Here is a 17009-nt window from a genome sequence, read left to right as displayed (position 1 = left end):
CTGTGGAGAGAGAAACAGAGTTAACGTTTCAGGTCTGTGACCTTTCATCAGAATAGTTCTGAGTATTTCCAGCACTTTGTTTTTATTTCAGATTTCCAGCATCTGCATAATTTTGATTTTTTTAAGGCCACCATTTATGTTCCATTCAAGCCTCCTCCCATCTTTCCTCATATAAATCTATCATCGTAACCCTCTATTCCCTTCTCCCTCATACGCTTGTTTAGCTTCCCCTGAAATGCATCTATAATATTCACTTCAACCACTCCCTGTGGTAGCGCGTTCCACATTCTCACCTCTCTCGGGGTAAAGAAGTTTCTTCTGAATTCCCTATTTCTTACTCTTCCCCACAAGTGGAAACATTCTCTCTGTATCCACTCTATCAAGACCTTTCACAATTTTAAAGACCTCTATTAGATCACCCTTCACTTTCAAGAGAATAAACACCCATCCTGCCAATCCTTTCCTTATATATATAGCCATGCACTTCTGGTATCATCCTTGTAAATCTTCACTGCATCCTCTCTATAATTCTTCTTTTATTCCATATATAGAGCAATAGAAGTGTTCAGTGGGTACATCACTGTGGCAGTCTAATAGAACTTGAGTGTGCAATATCACATCAAGTCGTGCTCATTTCCCACCAGCAACTTTTGATAGGCCATTTGACCAATGTAATGAATACAAGCACCAGCATTGTGCAGGGATACAGTGTGAAGTCAAAGTCATGGGAATGATGCCCCTGCTCATCGAGGAAGAGCTACATGGACTGAACTCACAAGCTACAAATATAACCTCAACCCTGGAACCCCAGCACTTCAGATTAGTCATACATGGAGGAGGAAGGGTGGGGGAGGGGATGGGGAAGAGAATGAAGGAATTAAAGGCACCCAGCTTGAGGTTTGGCAAATGGCCATCAGTGCTGAAGGATTGAGAGGGCTTGGTGGTCCAAACCTGGGTTTTTGCACATAAGCTAAGCTGGAACACTGCTGCAGTACTGAGGGAGCGGTACACTTTCAGCAGTGCTGTCTTTCGCATGAGATGTCAAACCAAAGGCCCCATCTCCCCTCTTAGGTGGATATAAAGGCTTCCAGGGTACTATTGGAAAAGAGCAGGGAGTTCCCTCAGTGTTCTGACTAACATTCCTCCATCAAAAAGCATCTCCAAGAACATATTACCTGGTGACTCATTTGTGGGATTGAACTGTGTGCAAAGTGCCTGCCAAGTTTGCCCACATAACTGTGATGGGACTTTAAAAGAAACGCAATTCACTGGTTGAAAAATGCCTTGAAATCCCCTGCGGACCTAACAATGCGTTACATCATGCAAGGGCTTTTTTCTAAATCCTCCCAGGTTGTTACTGCTCACTGATGGTCAATGACTTGGAGCAACTCAACCGGTCACTAGTTATACCTGGAGATAAGTGGAGAGGTAACGAAAGAAACAGACAGTAACAAATAAACTGAGAGAGAAAAGGAATTCAATAAAGAACCGATAGTCTTGGGACAATAGCAATGTAACCGTGGCCTGAAGGGCTGTCGGCATGCATGTCTGAACTAATGTCTGCTTGTACTGGTTGCTGTATTATCATCGCATTGTGTATCACACAAGGTACTCTCGTGTTATCAGTGCTTGTATCTATTACAAATACGTAGGGATCATTTTTAAGCTGTAGTGCTGGGTAGCAGAGAAACTCCAATTGGACTAGTCATCCCATAAATACCCATTGCTTTCACATATCCTGTGAAGTTCACCTAGCAGATCATTCATGTTCAAGTCCGCCTGGCTGAACCTGGTGTCATCAGCTCTTTTGCTGCTAAATGAATATGAGTGACATGAAAAAGATGTAGTAGGACAATATCATTTAAAGGTACCATTTTTCTCTGGATTTTAAGCAACGCTATTACCTTCACGACTGGAGTTGTTGTATTTCCAAGTCAGGTTCGCATCTTCAATTTGGATAGTGTGCAAAAATCCATTTTCCCTGTTGTACCAGCTTTTTCTCACCCACTGTTCCTCTACACATGCTGCAGTTTTAAAAGGCAACTTCCATTCCTGCTGCAAGTTAAATCTACTTTTCTGTCTCATGATAGATCTTTTGATGTGTTGCTTCATGTCACAGTGTTTGAACCTCTGCTTCCTTTCTCTTGCCTTGCTCACCCTATAATCCTATATCTGATTAAAACTCTTAAGCCGTCCCACAGTTCCTGTTTGTCTTTTGACTTTCTGTTATCGCACCTTTGTCAAGCCTTTTCTGTTGCACCTTTCCTCGCATTACAAATTCCTACCTCCACATTTATAATGGACTTTGCTGATGCAAACTTGTAACTATTACAAAGACTTGGCTCTAAGCAATCCCCCAGCAAAGATTATATTGTTGAAATTGGAAGTCTATTTTTTGGCACAGTGCACTTATCCTTTGAATGGCCCTCAATCTCCCAGGATGGTCTGGTATCACAGACCAAGCGGTGCAGGTAATAAACAATTTTATTTCCCCTTGCTTTACAGAACATTTACGGCAATAAAAGCTGTTTTTATTTTGAATTTTAAATGAATTGTAAAGTTAAAATTGTCGCTTGGTAATACAGAACTTGAGTATTGCTGAACATAGTGACATGTTGTCGAAGCTTTTCATCTTGCACTCATCAGGACAATTCTTAAGGATACCAATGTAAGGGAAAACAGTGTTATACTCTATGAGAAGAGAGTGCTGATTGGTTGGCAAGTGAACTCTGATTGGTAGAGGTGTTGCCATGGAAAATGCAGAGTTTACAGTGACTGACAGTTAACTGCCAAGCTTTGTTTGAAATTTAAACCAGGCAGTTTGACTCTGATTGGTCAAGGCATTGCCCTGCGGAATGAACCAGCGAATGCCTGTCAGTTATTTTATTTAGCTGGAACAGGCTCAATGTTTGTACATGTTCTTTCTGTCTGCAAAGAACAGGGCCCTGGATATTAATATATGTAGCTTCCAGTATGTGCAGATGTGCCCCACTGCGAGCTCTACTGGCAATCTTAAATTGGTTATCAGCGTAATTCTTGTCACACTGAGGATTATTTAGCAAATGTTGTCCAATCGCGGAATCACATCTAATGTTGGACACAGTGTTTTGAGTTTTGCAAGCACAGGCCGGTTGGGTACGGCCTGTACCTTGCCAGTTGCGAACAGCGGAAGGGACATGTTTTTTGATATGATCCGCCAGTCTTTGGGATGTACGGCCTATATACCTAGCATCACACTGACATTGAAATTCACATATCACATTACTCATTTGTGTGATAGGCAGGACGTCTTTTCGGCTCAATGGCAGTAATCTGTTAGTGGCGAACACCACACCTGCTGCAACTGCATAGTAGCAGCGTGAAACAGCTAGCTTCACCTGTTGCTCAAATTTTTGGGATACATTAAACTTCCAGGGTAATCTGAGGTAGACTGGGCACCTTATGGGGCCAAAAATTATAGCCTTTGGCCTGTTTATATGTTTGCGCGATATACAGCGAAAAATGATCTGATTAGGGTCGCCATTATCACGCAGGATGTCTTTGATTCGCCCTATTTCAGTGTCAAGTTTGCATGGTGAGCAAATGGCTCGGGCCCTATTTACGAGGTTGCAGATAAGGCCAATCTTATAGCGCGTGGAACTGTAAGAATCCCAACCTGTGCATTGACCAGTGAAGGTAGGTTTGCGGTAGACCGTGGTAGAGAACCCCTTAGCAGATTTCTCAACGAGTACGTCAAGGAAAGGGAGCTCATTTGATTGCTCCATTTCAAAAGGTAAATTTGAGCGCAGGATGGAGCCCATTAAGATGTGTAAGGAAATTATTTCATGCAGCTGCGGATTCAAATGTAGCAAATGTATCATCTACATATCGGAAACATGCAAGAGGTAGGAGGTTAGGTGTCATTCCCTCAAAGACACGTTTCTCATGGAACCCATAAACTTATGAACGGGCATAACGCCATCATTTTGTCACAGCTCTTGAAAGGGTCAGCTATTTATTAATCATCCACTTAGTGTAATTCTAAGTTTCGTTGAGAATCAGAACTGCCAAACATCAAGCATTTCATGCTCAAAAAAACAGCTAAATGCAAGAGCACCAATAAGATAATTACAGTAAAGAGGCTTTCTTAGTATTACACATTTGCTGCAAAAAGCAAGGATTAAAACCCATTCACATATTTAACTTATGTCAACACAATGTGATTAGGATATGGAAGGGATATAATCAACATTATTTAGCACAATTACAATGATAAATCTTACAAGCTTACTGAAATCAGGTTCTATATTCATTAAATGAGGAACGAATTCCCAATGATACTGGTTTCCAAAATATCACCAATAGAAACTCTGCATTTGGCATGAAACTCTTGGCATGAAAATAATTGATCTGTGGACTGCTAATTGTGGCTTTTAGTACCTAAAAACTGTTAAACACTATTAAAATTACATAGAATTTCACAGAATCTTACAGCACAGTAACAGGCCATTTGGTCTAACCAGACTATACTGGAGTTTATGCTCCACACGAGCCTCCTTCCACCTTACGCCATCTCACCCTATCAGCATATCCTTCGATTCCTTTCTCCATTATATGTTTATCTCACTTCCCCTTCGTGAGTTTCACATTCTGACCGCTCTCTGGGTAAAAAGACGTTCTTCCTGAATTCCTTATTGGATTTATTAGTGACAATCTTATATTTATGACCCCGATTTTTGGACTTGTCCCACAAGAGGAAACATCTTCACCATGCTCATCCTGTCGAACCTTTTATAATTTTAAAGACCTTTAATGATTCAAAGGCTCCATAGAAGAGGCTCACAACTAGCAGAGAATTAGGAGCAGGTGTAGGCCACACAGTCCCCTGAGCCTGCTGTATCACTCAGTAAGATCATAGCTGATCTTCTAAGCTAACTCCAATTTCCTGCCCTATCCCCATATCCCTCAACTCCCTTAGTGTCCAGAAATCCAGCGAACTCAGTCTTTAATAAACTCAACGACTGGGCATCCACAGCTCCCTGGGATAGAGAATTCCGAAGACTCACAACCTGCTGCTGAGAGGGAGTAGACTTTTATTTCATTGTCCAAATCCAACAGATGGAAGGAGTGTGTTCCAGACATTTTGACATCTCCTCCCTTCAGGGGAGGTATTATTTGACTGAACAGCACCTAAATTAGCACATTGAACAAGAACAATATATAAGGTGGAGATTTACAGATTGCCACCAATAGACAGAGGAACCAGCATAACAGGATTTCCAGCAGGCAAACATGAGGAATATGCTGGGGAACGTCTATCACCTAGTCTGGTATTACCAAGACATCTCCCTCCCTGTGCCCCAACACACTCAAAAACACCTGGCCTCTATACCTACCAGGTAGACATGGTCAGTAAACCCAATGCAGTTAAGATGTCACACCTTAATAAAAAGGTGACCAATCTTTCCATCATAGCAAAAGTCTATCTTGCAGCTGCACACTTCAGTATTTCCAGGGCCTAGTGTCCAGTAATTAAACCAGGCAGACTGCAATGGCCTTTTCTGCCCCACTACATTGTTCTTACGCAAGTTGGTGAGAAAATATTCCATGAATCTATCAGTCCATTCTGTATGTCGGACTCTAACCCAGTGGATTAAATGATGTACTGCTGTATTTCTACCCATCTACAATGCTTTCTTGAGTCATTAATCATTTTGCAAACATGGTTTCTGTGGTGAATTGTTATGTACTGAAACCTGTATTCTCTATTATGTTCTTGCAGTAGACTTGTTGAGGGGTGAAACTGAAAGAGACTTAAGGAATGTGAATTATATTCATGCAGCTAGAGTATTCTTCTCTGTAGACCACATGTTGGCAGAATAGTGCAATGCTCCAATACGAGCAACTCTCAAAGCACACTTGACATACTAGCTGCCAACAATCCACTTCCCGTGAAGTTTTAACCACAAGCCTGCACTCCAGGGTATCATGTACTGCGTGCTTTAGTTCCAGAGTAATCAACTTCTCTCGGGTGCAAAATATTTTATTTCCAATTCCATCAGAAGACAATCTTTTGGCACTTGATTGAGATTGCCAGTAAATACAGCTCTATGGGTGCGTCTGTGTGACTGCCTCGCACCCATTGTGAAGGGAGTTGTGACCTGGAGCAGACTCACTTCACTCAGCATTTCTGCAGTGGGTATCAAAGGGAAATTTCACTCCCTTGTCGAGAACTGGATTTGAACCCAAAAAGAAAAAAGACCTTTTTATCAATCCTGCAAAATCCTGTTTCTGAAGTCACAAAATCTCAGTTTATTAACAGATTCTGGATTGTCCAACATTTAGTGGTCACAAAAATCTGTTGAGTCTTGTCCAGCATGAACAAAATGGAAAAAAACTTACACAACTAACACTGTGTTAATAGATGCTATCATTGTGTTGGCAACCATTCTTGGCTAATTGAACAGTTAATCTTGGCAGTAAAGTCCCCTGATCAAATCACAAACAAATCCGGTTATTTCAAAGGATTTGTTTAAAAAGAAAACTTAATAATCTTGTGAACAAATTACAGTTGGGCCTTATGCAGATGGCTCCAATTAGTTCATTTTAGTTTCATTTGCTTCGGGAATCTGAAATGTTTCAAATCTGAAGATGTTCATTTCACAGTGACTTCTAAACATACGAAAACGTTGGACAGAAAATGACCGACTGTTAAAGCTACCGGTCACGTTCCATCAGATGTCTTCATGATTCAGAGCCTCCCAACTCACCCCAGGAACTATGACATCTCCTAAGAGAAGTGAAAACCCTGGAAAGCTCTTCATCAACCCTCCTAAGTGATCAAAATTAGTGCAGGAAACTACATTGATCGTGTCTTATATTACTTGACACTTACCTGTCATATGATGTAGTCTTGCCCAAGCCAGAACTCAACCAGCTTTCATTTGAAGGTACAGCCAACCAGCTTTCACCGCACGAGTTGACAACTTGTCCCATAGGTCCAGTGTTCTCTGGAAGAGGAGAACCACTCAACATCACAACACAACACTCAGGTACATTCAAAATATAGAATAGCCAGAACCATTTGTACATGATTCAAAATGTTGCACTGGCATTTACAGACATTACAGATTTACAGTTAAATCAGTAATGTAGATTAAGATAAATTACATTGTTAAGAATTACATATCATACTCAACAGTAACAAGATTGATTTCTCATCAAGAATACAGGATGAATACTCAAGTTGCACATTGCATGCTATTTCTTATAGTGATCTCCTTGGGTGACTCACCACACATACTCCCATATGATTGGCACAGTAATAATGTCAAGTGCTTTCTAGTAAAGCAAGCACTACCCTCTGGGGAGTTCATAGAGAATATTATCACCTTAACTCTGCCTAGAAATAGATTCTACACTGTGAATGCCAACTGATGAATCAAACACAAATCGAAGATCATTCAACTATTTCTAAATAAGACATAGCCAGAGGTGATGAGCTGTCAGGTCACTGGGCACGTAGACTGAGGTTGTCACATTGAGAATACTGATGGGTTTGTTTGTTACTGTGCCTTTGAACAGAGACTTGATGAGTCGTGACAAAGGTTTGGGGCATATTCTTCTGGATGTTGATTTGGCCTCTTGGCTTTGGTGCCAAAAATCATCAGTCAAGTATTGGTGCAAAGTTCAGGCTGTGGGTCTCACTGTCACAAAGCCTCAGCTATCTTACACAGTGCATGTGCCTCAACTGCTGTAGCAGTTCAACAATTAAAACATTGAATTGCAGCATTTCTTTATATGACGACATCATGATCGGCGCAGGCTTAGAGGGCCGAATGGCCTGTTCCTGTGCTGTACTGTTCTTTGTTCTTTGACAATAACGCTGAGGACAAATTGTCCAATATTACCATGCATACTTACTGTGGAATAACCATTCTGAAGCACCTCATGTAATTGCTTTGAATCGCTGGCACCATCTCTCCAAAAAGAAACGCCATTATGTCCACCATTATTAACCAATAATCAACACTACTGAATTTGCGCTGCACCCCCTATAATGCCAGTCTATCCTCCCCGAGGTGTGGCACCCAGAACTGAACACAGTAGTCCAGATGGGGTCTGACCAAGGCTGTGTACAGCACCATTTCCTCCCCTTTGTATTACAGCCACCTTTGAGATAAAGGTCAACATTCCGTTAGTTTTTTTAAATTACTTTTTGTACCTGTCCACTTGCTTTTAGTGACTTGTGTTCCTGGACACGTAAATCCCATTGCTCCAGCACGGCCTCTAATCTCTCCCCATGAAGAACATATTCCCATTTATAATCAAAAACGCTAATGGAACACTGGCTTTGACATCTAGAGAACGCGAATCCAAGAAGGGTAGAAGTTAAGTTACAGCTATACAAACCCTGGTTAGACCACAGCTGCAGTACTGTGAACAGTCCTGGACACCACACCTTAGGAAGGATATACTGGGCTTGAAGGGAGTGCAGTGTATATTTACCAGAATGATACCTGGACTCCAAGGATCAAATTACAAGAAGAGATTACACCATCTAGGGTTGTATTGTCTCGAATTTAGAAGGTTAAGAGGTGATTTGATCAAAGTTTTCAGGCTATTAAGGGGAACAGCGAGGGTAGAGAGAAAATATTTCTGCTGGATGGGGAGTCTATGACCAAGGGGCACAGTAAAAAATTAAAGGAAAACCTTTCAGGAGTGAAATTTGGAAACACTTCGACAAAAAGGGTGGTAGAAGTTTGGAACTTTCTTCTACAAATGGCAATTGTTGCAAGATCAATTGTTAATTTTAAATCTGATATTGATAGATTGTTGTTATCCCCAGGGTATCAGGGAATAAGGGGAAAATGCAGATATATGAAGTTAGGTCGCAGATCAGCTATGATCTCATTGAATAGCAGAGCAGGCCAAATGGCCTCCTCCTGTTCCTCTACTCCTTAGAATGGATAACCTCACACTTCACACTGAACTCCATCTGCTATAGCTTTGCCCACTTAATTAGTCTGTTTCCGTCTCTTTGTATCTTCCTGATTCCTGATCCCAGGTCCAAACATCTTGAAGTAGAAGATCTTCTATATTCCAATGCAGGCAGAAATGGGCTGGATTGCACAGAGGAATTCTTCAACAATAGATGCAAACACATGTATCTGTAATTTAGTCACAGACAAAGCATATTGTATCCACTGCACAACCTCCATATATAACTTTTGTCCAGATTTACAGTGTTGTCTTATTAATATTTATAGCATAGTACAGTCAAGTCAGGCTAGGATCAGTGTTCATTCAGACTACGTTTGGGAAAAACTTTCAAAAAAAACAAATTGCAGTCACTAAACAGTCTGGCATATTGTTATCTGTAATACGGTATAATTCCTGTGACATGCAACATTCAGCAAAGGTCAGTATACACATCATCACCACTGTTTAATCCCTGGTAGCATTAAGACGCTGCCTTCATTGAGCAATGATGACCTACAGCAGACAGACTCTCCGGGATTAATAAATACCAGGACTGCATTAAACATGGGGCCATAACAGACTCAATTCAATCACTCAAATTACAGTTCGAGGCAGTCAAGTCTGGAAACAGTCAATCCCAGAGCACATGGAATGATGTCGAGCTTTTGAAAACTGTGATAATAAGGGTGGTGTTGAATGGTGAATCATAAAAGTGGAATATTAAGTCCTTTTTCATTGTCCAATGGAGATTTTCTGCTCGATTATTATGTTTCCACAGAAGGCGTGCTACTTGAATACCAAATTCCTCGCTCCCATTTCTTGCATTGGACCAAGAGAGGCCATTTAGCCCCTCAAGTCCACTCCGCCATTCAATTAGATCACGGCTCATAAGCAACGGGCGTCATAGAGTCATAACGGCACAGAAGGAGGCCATTCAGTCCATCTCCACTTTCCTGACTTATCCCTTCACGCCCCTATCCAACAAAAATACATCAATCTCAGTCTTGAAAGCTCCAACTGACAGGCTTTTGGTGGAGGTGGGGGTGGGGGCACAGTGAGGGAGAGAGGGGGAGTTCCAGATTTCCACTACCCCTTGTGTGAAAAAGTGCTTCCTCATTGCACTCCTGAATAGCCTCGCTACAATTTTGTTCTTGATATCCCCCAGCGAGGGAAATAATTTCTCTGTATCTACCCTGTGTGGGGATATACATTGAAAACTGTCAAGTTAGAATAAACTGACATAAGCAGAAAGCATTATGGGTGAATGGCTTCAGAATTGCTAAGGTTGCTATGGGACAAACTGGTTTAAGGATAATGGAAAGTACAACAGTGAGCTCATAATGGCCATTTAAAAAAACAAGCCTCAAGACAAGGGAACTGCAACTATTTGGTGGATAAAAGAGCAACAAAGATGTCAACTGAGAAGGAGTTGAACACAATTTAGCTCAACTACACTTGTTAATCTGCATAAATTGGAGGAATATCTAACATAACTTGAGTCCTTATTCTGCCAATTACTATGAGCGATATTATTTGTACATCCCTGATGGACTTTCTAATTGTAAGTACATAAATATATATCACTTATACTCTCAGTGTCACTGTCAAGCATCACGAAACATCTATCAATTATCTCTGAATCATGGGTCTTAGAATCTGTTCGGGGAGAACATCCAGAGCTTAGAGTCTAGGCAGCTGAAAGCACAGTTGCCAATGGTGGAATGATTTTGGGGAGGCGCAAGAGACCAGAATTGGAGGAGTGCAGATATCACGAAGGGGCTGGAGGAGGTTGCAGAGATAGGGAGGAGATGAGGCGATATGGAAGGATTTGAAAACAAGGATAAAAATGTTAAAATTGAGGTATTGCTGGACCAGGAACCAATGTAGATCAAAGTTGGTTAACCTCTGGAGTAAAAGCTGGAATTGTGCAGTGAAGATTAAGTTTTGTTTTAATAAAGTAAACAAAACAAGGAACTACTTTTTGTGAACATGGATAAGCTTCTTACTCCACTCAGTAGCTTGTTTAAGCCGAGCCTTACTGAGTTAACAAGAGAACCTTAGAGGTGAGTTGGTGTTTTCTCGAGAAACAATAACAGGAGAATGAGGGACAAGCATAAAAATGTTACACTCACACTGCCAGCTTACAGCTGAAAAGTCCCTTCATATGTTACAATGTAAAAACTATCACTAAAAAATCCACTATTTTATTTAAATATAATTTTTTGCTGCTATTTATTGTTGAAGACATTAACAGCTGCTCTGTTTTTGATATTTTCCCACTAATTGACATTTTTGTTTGAATTGGAATACCCCTCTCGAGCAGAATTCATGGACATCTTGCACCATTTGCAAAAATGATGTCAGGACGTAGTTGGGCCATAATATAGAACAATCTCCGCAGATTGTCATAAAAGTTACATTCACTGGAAACACTTGCTTCTTCCCAACAATCCAACCACTATTCACTTCTGTAAAGATGTCATTTAAATCCAGTAACCCTGAGTTTACACTTCCAAGGACGCCTGTATTTTACAGGAAAGGCCCATCTAAGTCACATACAGCAGCACTACTGACAAAACCAATAAGTCGGGCACTGCTTTCAGCTGCTGCCACTTTCTACTGAATGACAAAAACAGCTGGCTGGAATTTACTCATGCCACATTCCCTTGTCCTTTGCTTTTGTGTGTGTGCCGCCCTCAGGCTAAGTATTAGAAAAAAGGAAAACAACTTTGTGGTGTTTCCGTTGCCTTCCAGAGTACTTTCCTTCCATTCATGTACAAAAGATGCCCCCAGAGCAGAAAGTAATATGTGTTACAAAGGTGCCTCGGTGTTTTGTTAAATATATTTTTTGAGTATTCATTTTTGAGAGAATGAAGAAATGTTTAACTTTGGGATTTTCAAAGGGGGTCATGTAAAGGCCACTTGACTTTGAAAAACAGTCCCTAGAAATGTTTTTCAAAAGGAGCACTGAGAGGTCTTGAAAGGAAAACAAGCCTTTCCAGGAAACTACTTGACTTAAGCAACAACAAGCCTTTCCAGGAAACCACCTGACTTCCAGCTCAATAAATAACAGAAAATTCTGGACACCTGGAGAAGTTGTTTATGAAGAAGTGACAGGTCAAGATTGCTAGAGGTCAAAAGGTTGACCTCCTGTTGTCGGTTTCGCTTTTGAATTGTTTTGAGTTAGGGGTGAACTGTATAAAAAAGGAGAACTTTCAAGGAAAGAAGAGAATTCCCAAGGAAGGAGAGAAGACCACAAACCAGCTCAACTTTCCAGCACCTCTCTAAAAGACCCTGAGAAGTCCACTGTGTCAACTCATCTCGTCTCCTGTCTTTGAAGCAAAGCCTGCTATATTAATTCTCAACGCCGTCTGAAAAGAACTGTTCTAAAAGATCCCAGTGACCCATCTATGTGTTCTCGGAGGCCTGACTGTGTGCCAGTTCTGGAACACAACACATCTCAAGAATGAGCAAGTATTCAGTCCAAGTGTTTTTTGTCTGTAATAGAGCTTTAAAAACAAAAATCTCTATTTTTACAGCTAACTGGTGTATATGTATGTGTGTAAGTGTGAGGAGCTAAGGTAAAAAGGGAATTTTAATATTTCAATCTGTGTTTATGCTTTACTTCACTGCTGGTTAAGACTTGTTTTATAATAAACTGATAATTTAGTTGTTTATTAAAAAAACCTGGTTGGTGTGTTTTATTCTGGGATAAAAATAGATTCGATGATTGACTGTATCGGTCAGTGGGAAAAAATTTAAATATATGTTGTGACTCATGGAGAAGTGGAACTAGAATAAACAGTGCACTCCTCCCGCCTCATTCATAACATATGTTAGAGGTCCAATCGTAAACTGGGAACAGTCGCTTTGTTGAAGCCAATTTAACTAATGGGAAGATTCTTGGTAGTGTAGATGAACAGAGAGATCTTGGTGTCCAGGTGCATAAATCCCTGAAGGTTGCTACCCAGGTTAATAGGGCTGTTAAGAAGGCATATGGTGTGTTAGCTTTTATTAGTAGGGGGATCGAGTTTCGGAGCCACGAGGTCATGCTGCAGCTGTACAAAACTCTGGTGAGACCGCACCTGGAGTATTGCGTGCAGTTCTGGTCACCGCATTATAGGAAGGATGTGGAAGCTATGGAAAGGGTGCAGAGGAGATTTACTAGGATGTTGCCTGGTATGGAGGGAAGGTCTTATGAGGAAAGGCTGAGGGACTTGAGGTTGTTTTTGTTGGAGAGAAGGAGGAGGAGAGGTGACTTAATAGAGACATATAAGATAATCAGAGGGTTAGATAGGGTGGATAGTGAGAGTCTTTTTCCTCGGATGGTGATGGCAAACACGAGGGGCCATAGCTTTAAGTTGAGGGGTGATAGATATAGGACAGATGTCAGAGGTAGTTTCTTTACTCAGAGAGTAGTAGGGGCGTGGAACGCCCTGCCTGCAACAGTAGTAGACTCGTCAACTTTAAGGGCATTTAAGTGGTCATTGGATAGACATATGGATGAAAATGGAATAGTGTAGGTCAGATGGTTTCACAGGTCGGCGCAACATCGAGGGCCGAAGGGCCTGTACTGCACTGTAATGTTCTAATTCTAATTCTAAAAACATGACTTCACTTGCAGTTCTTTTGTCTAACCTGTTCCCATCACAGACCATTGAACCTCATTTCACAGATTACAGTTGGCATCCTCATTTCTTCATTTTCTCCCATGCCACCACCAAAGAGAAATATAAGCAAAGCTTTGCAGATACAAAATACACTGAAGAAAATAATCAAGTGTTATGAAGCTATCATCCCAGTCCCCCACCCCACTAAGTTGAAGGAAGCAAGGCTACTGAAAACTCCAGGCTTCTACCTCACACCCACCAATCATTCATTGTTTCAGACAGAAATACAGGAAACCCAAGAGCCACTACTGAAGTTACATAGCACATCTTTCAATTCATCGTCATGAGGAGAAGAGGGAGAACTAGAAATTATTTTTTGAAAGGAGGGCAAGAAAAAGATCTGTAGACCTTTGCACTGTTGGGTCCAGATAGTCTTCAGTTTGAGTTGGTCTGAGTTCTTTAAGACCCGTATGGATTTGTTAATAAGTTGGTATGGATGTCTTTAAGATATCAGTTTGAAATGCATCTAGGAAGAATTGAGTGTTGATGCTAATGGAGCCAATCAATGGGAGTGTCTAACTGATGAGGGCAACAGCCAATGTTCTCTCTAGTTTTTTTTGTTGTGCGCAGCTTGTTTGTTGCACTTTGCGGTACATTCCGTATTATTGCACTACTGTGCAACTGCGCGTCTAAATCGTAACAGTTTGTGAAATGGTTAGTAGACATTTCAGCACAAGTGCGGAAATACAGCTTTCACATGGCAGTGGCACACAACTTCACAGAATCACAGACTTGAACCATGTATTTTGGTTTAACTAATGGGACATCTGGATAATTATGTACACACATACTTCCCATCAATATTTTCCACAATAAGTTCCTCTGTCCACATTCATAATGAAATGCCTGTATAAATGTGTCGCATTGTAATTAATGTAATTATTGTAATTCAAGCGTGACAGGTTTACATAGCAAATGTCCATTACAAATGTGGACAATTACAATTTTATATGGAAATGCATTAAAATAAGGACAGAATGAATAACTTTAAACTGAGGACATCCTGACACCTGTATCCCTTGGTGCAACTACTCAGCTTCAAACGACAGCCACTTCACCTGAAGATTATTCTGTGTGTTCACTCCTGATGTTCAATGTTGCAGGAAATCACCAGATAATATATAATTATGGGCATCTTAGAGTGGTGTAATAGACCACAACAGGGGAAGATGGCCTCTGTTTGCCAGCTATAAGGATCCTAAATGAAATGAGCTTTGGGGGTGCAGTTCATGGTAGGTACTGACTGACAGCACAAAACTGCCTTTTTGTCATTTGTCTCAACTGACACCAAATTGGTAAGTATGTAAAAGGTGGGGGGAAGGATTATGCAATACGGGAAGTTATTATACATCAAAAAAAGGACAGATGACTCCATAAACTGTGAGAACAAAGCTTTGTTCTCCCTGCCTGGTGTCTGTTATTGTTCACAGTCTATTCTGGTATAATCGTGTTTGAGATTTCATTCAGTCTCTACAGCCGTCTCAGCTAATGACCTGGTGGTGCCAACACTTATAAAGACTATGATTTACAGAAGTATTTTTAATGCTTGTGATTCACGACAAAAAACATAAACATGTGGAAAGCAACATTTAAGTTTCCCAGAACACTGACTCTTGCTAGGGGCAGCTTTAAAGAAGATTAAGGGTCTCTTGTTCTAAAAATAAAAAAGACCTGCATTTATAAAACACCCTATAATTTCTCTTTGAAATATCGCAAAGCATTCCAGTTACAATAACTGGCTTTTAGCTGTAGTGATTGTTAGGAAACACAGCAATTATACTGCCAAGATTCTACAAGCAACAATGACCACTATTCCGATGTCTAGCACTATTGGTGAAAGAAGGAATGTTGGCCGGGATACAAGGAAACCAGGACCTTGGCGAAGCCAGTATGATCTTTAATGTCAACCTGAATCGGCAGATTTTAACATCTCACCCCAAAGTCCAGCCTCAGCTTTAGGTTTATTGAGAAATAATCTGCTGCCAATTAAGTGGATCAGTTTATTAGCTCAACCACACCATGTTTTTAAAAATAAATATGGCTTTGCTGGTTCCTTGAAGTTTAATTTGGTTCCAACTCACAGGGGTTAAAAGAAAGATGTGGTTAGCCCCCACTCCGCCCGCCGAACCCCCGCAATTTGACATTTTGCCAACCAATAAAGTAGCTGTTGTTCTGCCGTTGTGTCGAATGGAGGTTCAGTACCTGCAAAAGTCAGGCAAGAATACTCCATCTCCTCAGTGAAATGAACACCATTTCACTTATCCATGTAAGCTATGCTGCTCTCTTCCTTTCCTACAATTTTTTCCTTCTACCCCTCCTCTCCAGAACACACTGACAATTGCTGAGATATGGGAGGGGAGGTGGGGGGGGTAAGGAGGGGGCAAAATTTGACCTTGTTGGGACGCAAAACAGGCAGTGTAACATCTGGCACCAGTCATGCGACCCACCTGATAGTCAGTTTCAATGAAAAAGAGCATGCAATAGCTGCCAGATGTGAGACCGCATCCCCATCCAGGTGAATTTCCCACCCGTGATTTTTTCCAAGTGGCCATTGTACTTGTACGAGGCAGTACAGCAAAGATTGGTCTTATAACCATGGCAGGTATTGTGGCTAAGTCCAATCCCGTCCTCAGCCAATAAGGGTGTCCAGGTGTATTATCCTACACTCTGAAGAAACTGGGGACATTAAAGGCAGGATTTAATTGTCACCTTGTTGAAATCCATTACAGGGATGTTTAATTCTGTATGAACTGGGATTTCCCCAAGTCTGTCACTTAAATATTACTTCAAAAAAATTGAAAGTGAATTATATTCCATAACAAGGAGTTAGTTTTTAATCTTTTTTTTTTAAACACACCTCAGCTGAAAAGGTAAAAGTAAATAAAATTACTTCATAAACCTCTCGTGGCACAATGACCTCGCATGTCAACATCGAAGTGTAAAAATAGTCTCCCACTTTGATCCCCAACCTGGAATGAGTGAGCATGAGGGCCATTATAATTGGCTTCAGTTCACCAGGACTATGAAGTCAGAAATGCTGCTCCTGATCATTATCTGACAACCCATGAAGGGAGCGCGTGACCATGTATCGAACCAGGATAGGACTGGCCTCAGCTATGATGCTCTCAGCCACTGAACGCCTGATGCTGTGGGGCACACATGACTAACAGGGGAGATCATGCAGTGATAGTCTGCAGGAGCCAATCACGTGCGGAAAAGAAGTTGCAAAATCTGCTGGAAAAAGTTACGTCAAAAACTTGCGGGTTGACAGGTAAATTGGCCAATGTTAAAAATTGCCCCTAGTGGAGGTAGGTGGTAGGAGAATTGAGGGAAGGTGGGGATGTGAGAGGGGAAAATGGGATTAATATAGGATTAGTA

The 17009-nt window shown here is 41.1% G+C and overlaps 1 long non-coding RNA gene across 1 annotated transcript in view; it reads right to left on the bottom strand.

Annotated features, from left to right (window-relative positions):
- Nucleotides 1-17009, bottom strand: part of LOC137355399 (uncharacterized) — a 279964-nt gene that overhangs the window by 230515 nt on the left and 32440 nt on the right. The window contains exon 4 of the long non-coding RNA XR_010970921.1: nt 6875-6989. This is a non-coding gene — a long non-coding RNA (uncharacterized lncRNA). The remainder of the gene's footprint in view (nt 1-6874; nt 6990-17009) is intronic.

Source organism: Heterodontus francisci, chromosome 42, assembly GCF_036365525.1.
Source record: "Heterodontus francisci isolate sHetFra1 chromosome 42, sHetFra1.hap1, whole genome shotgun sequence".
In the NCBI taxonomy this organism is placed as follows: Eukaryota; Metazoa; Chordata; class Chondrichthyes; order Heterodontiformes; family Heterodontidae; genus Heterodontus; species Heterodontus francisci.
The sequence above is the reverse complement of the archived record's forward strand: the minus strand, read 5'-3'. Positions and strand labels throughout refer to the sequence as shown.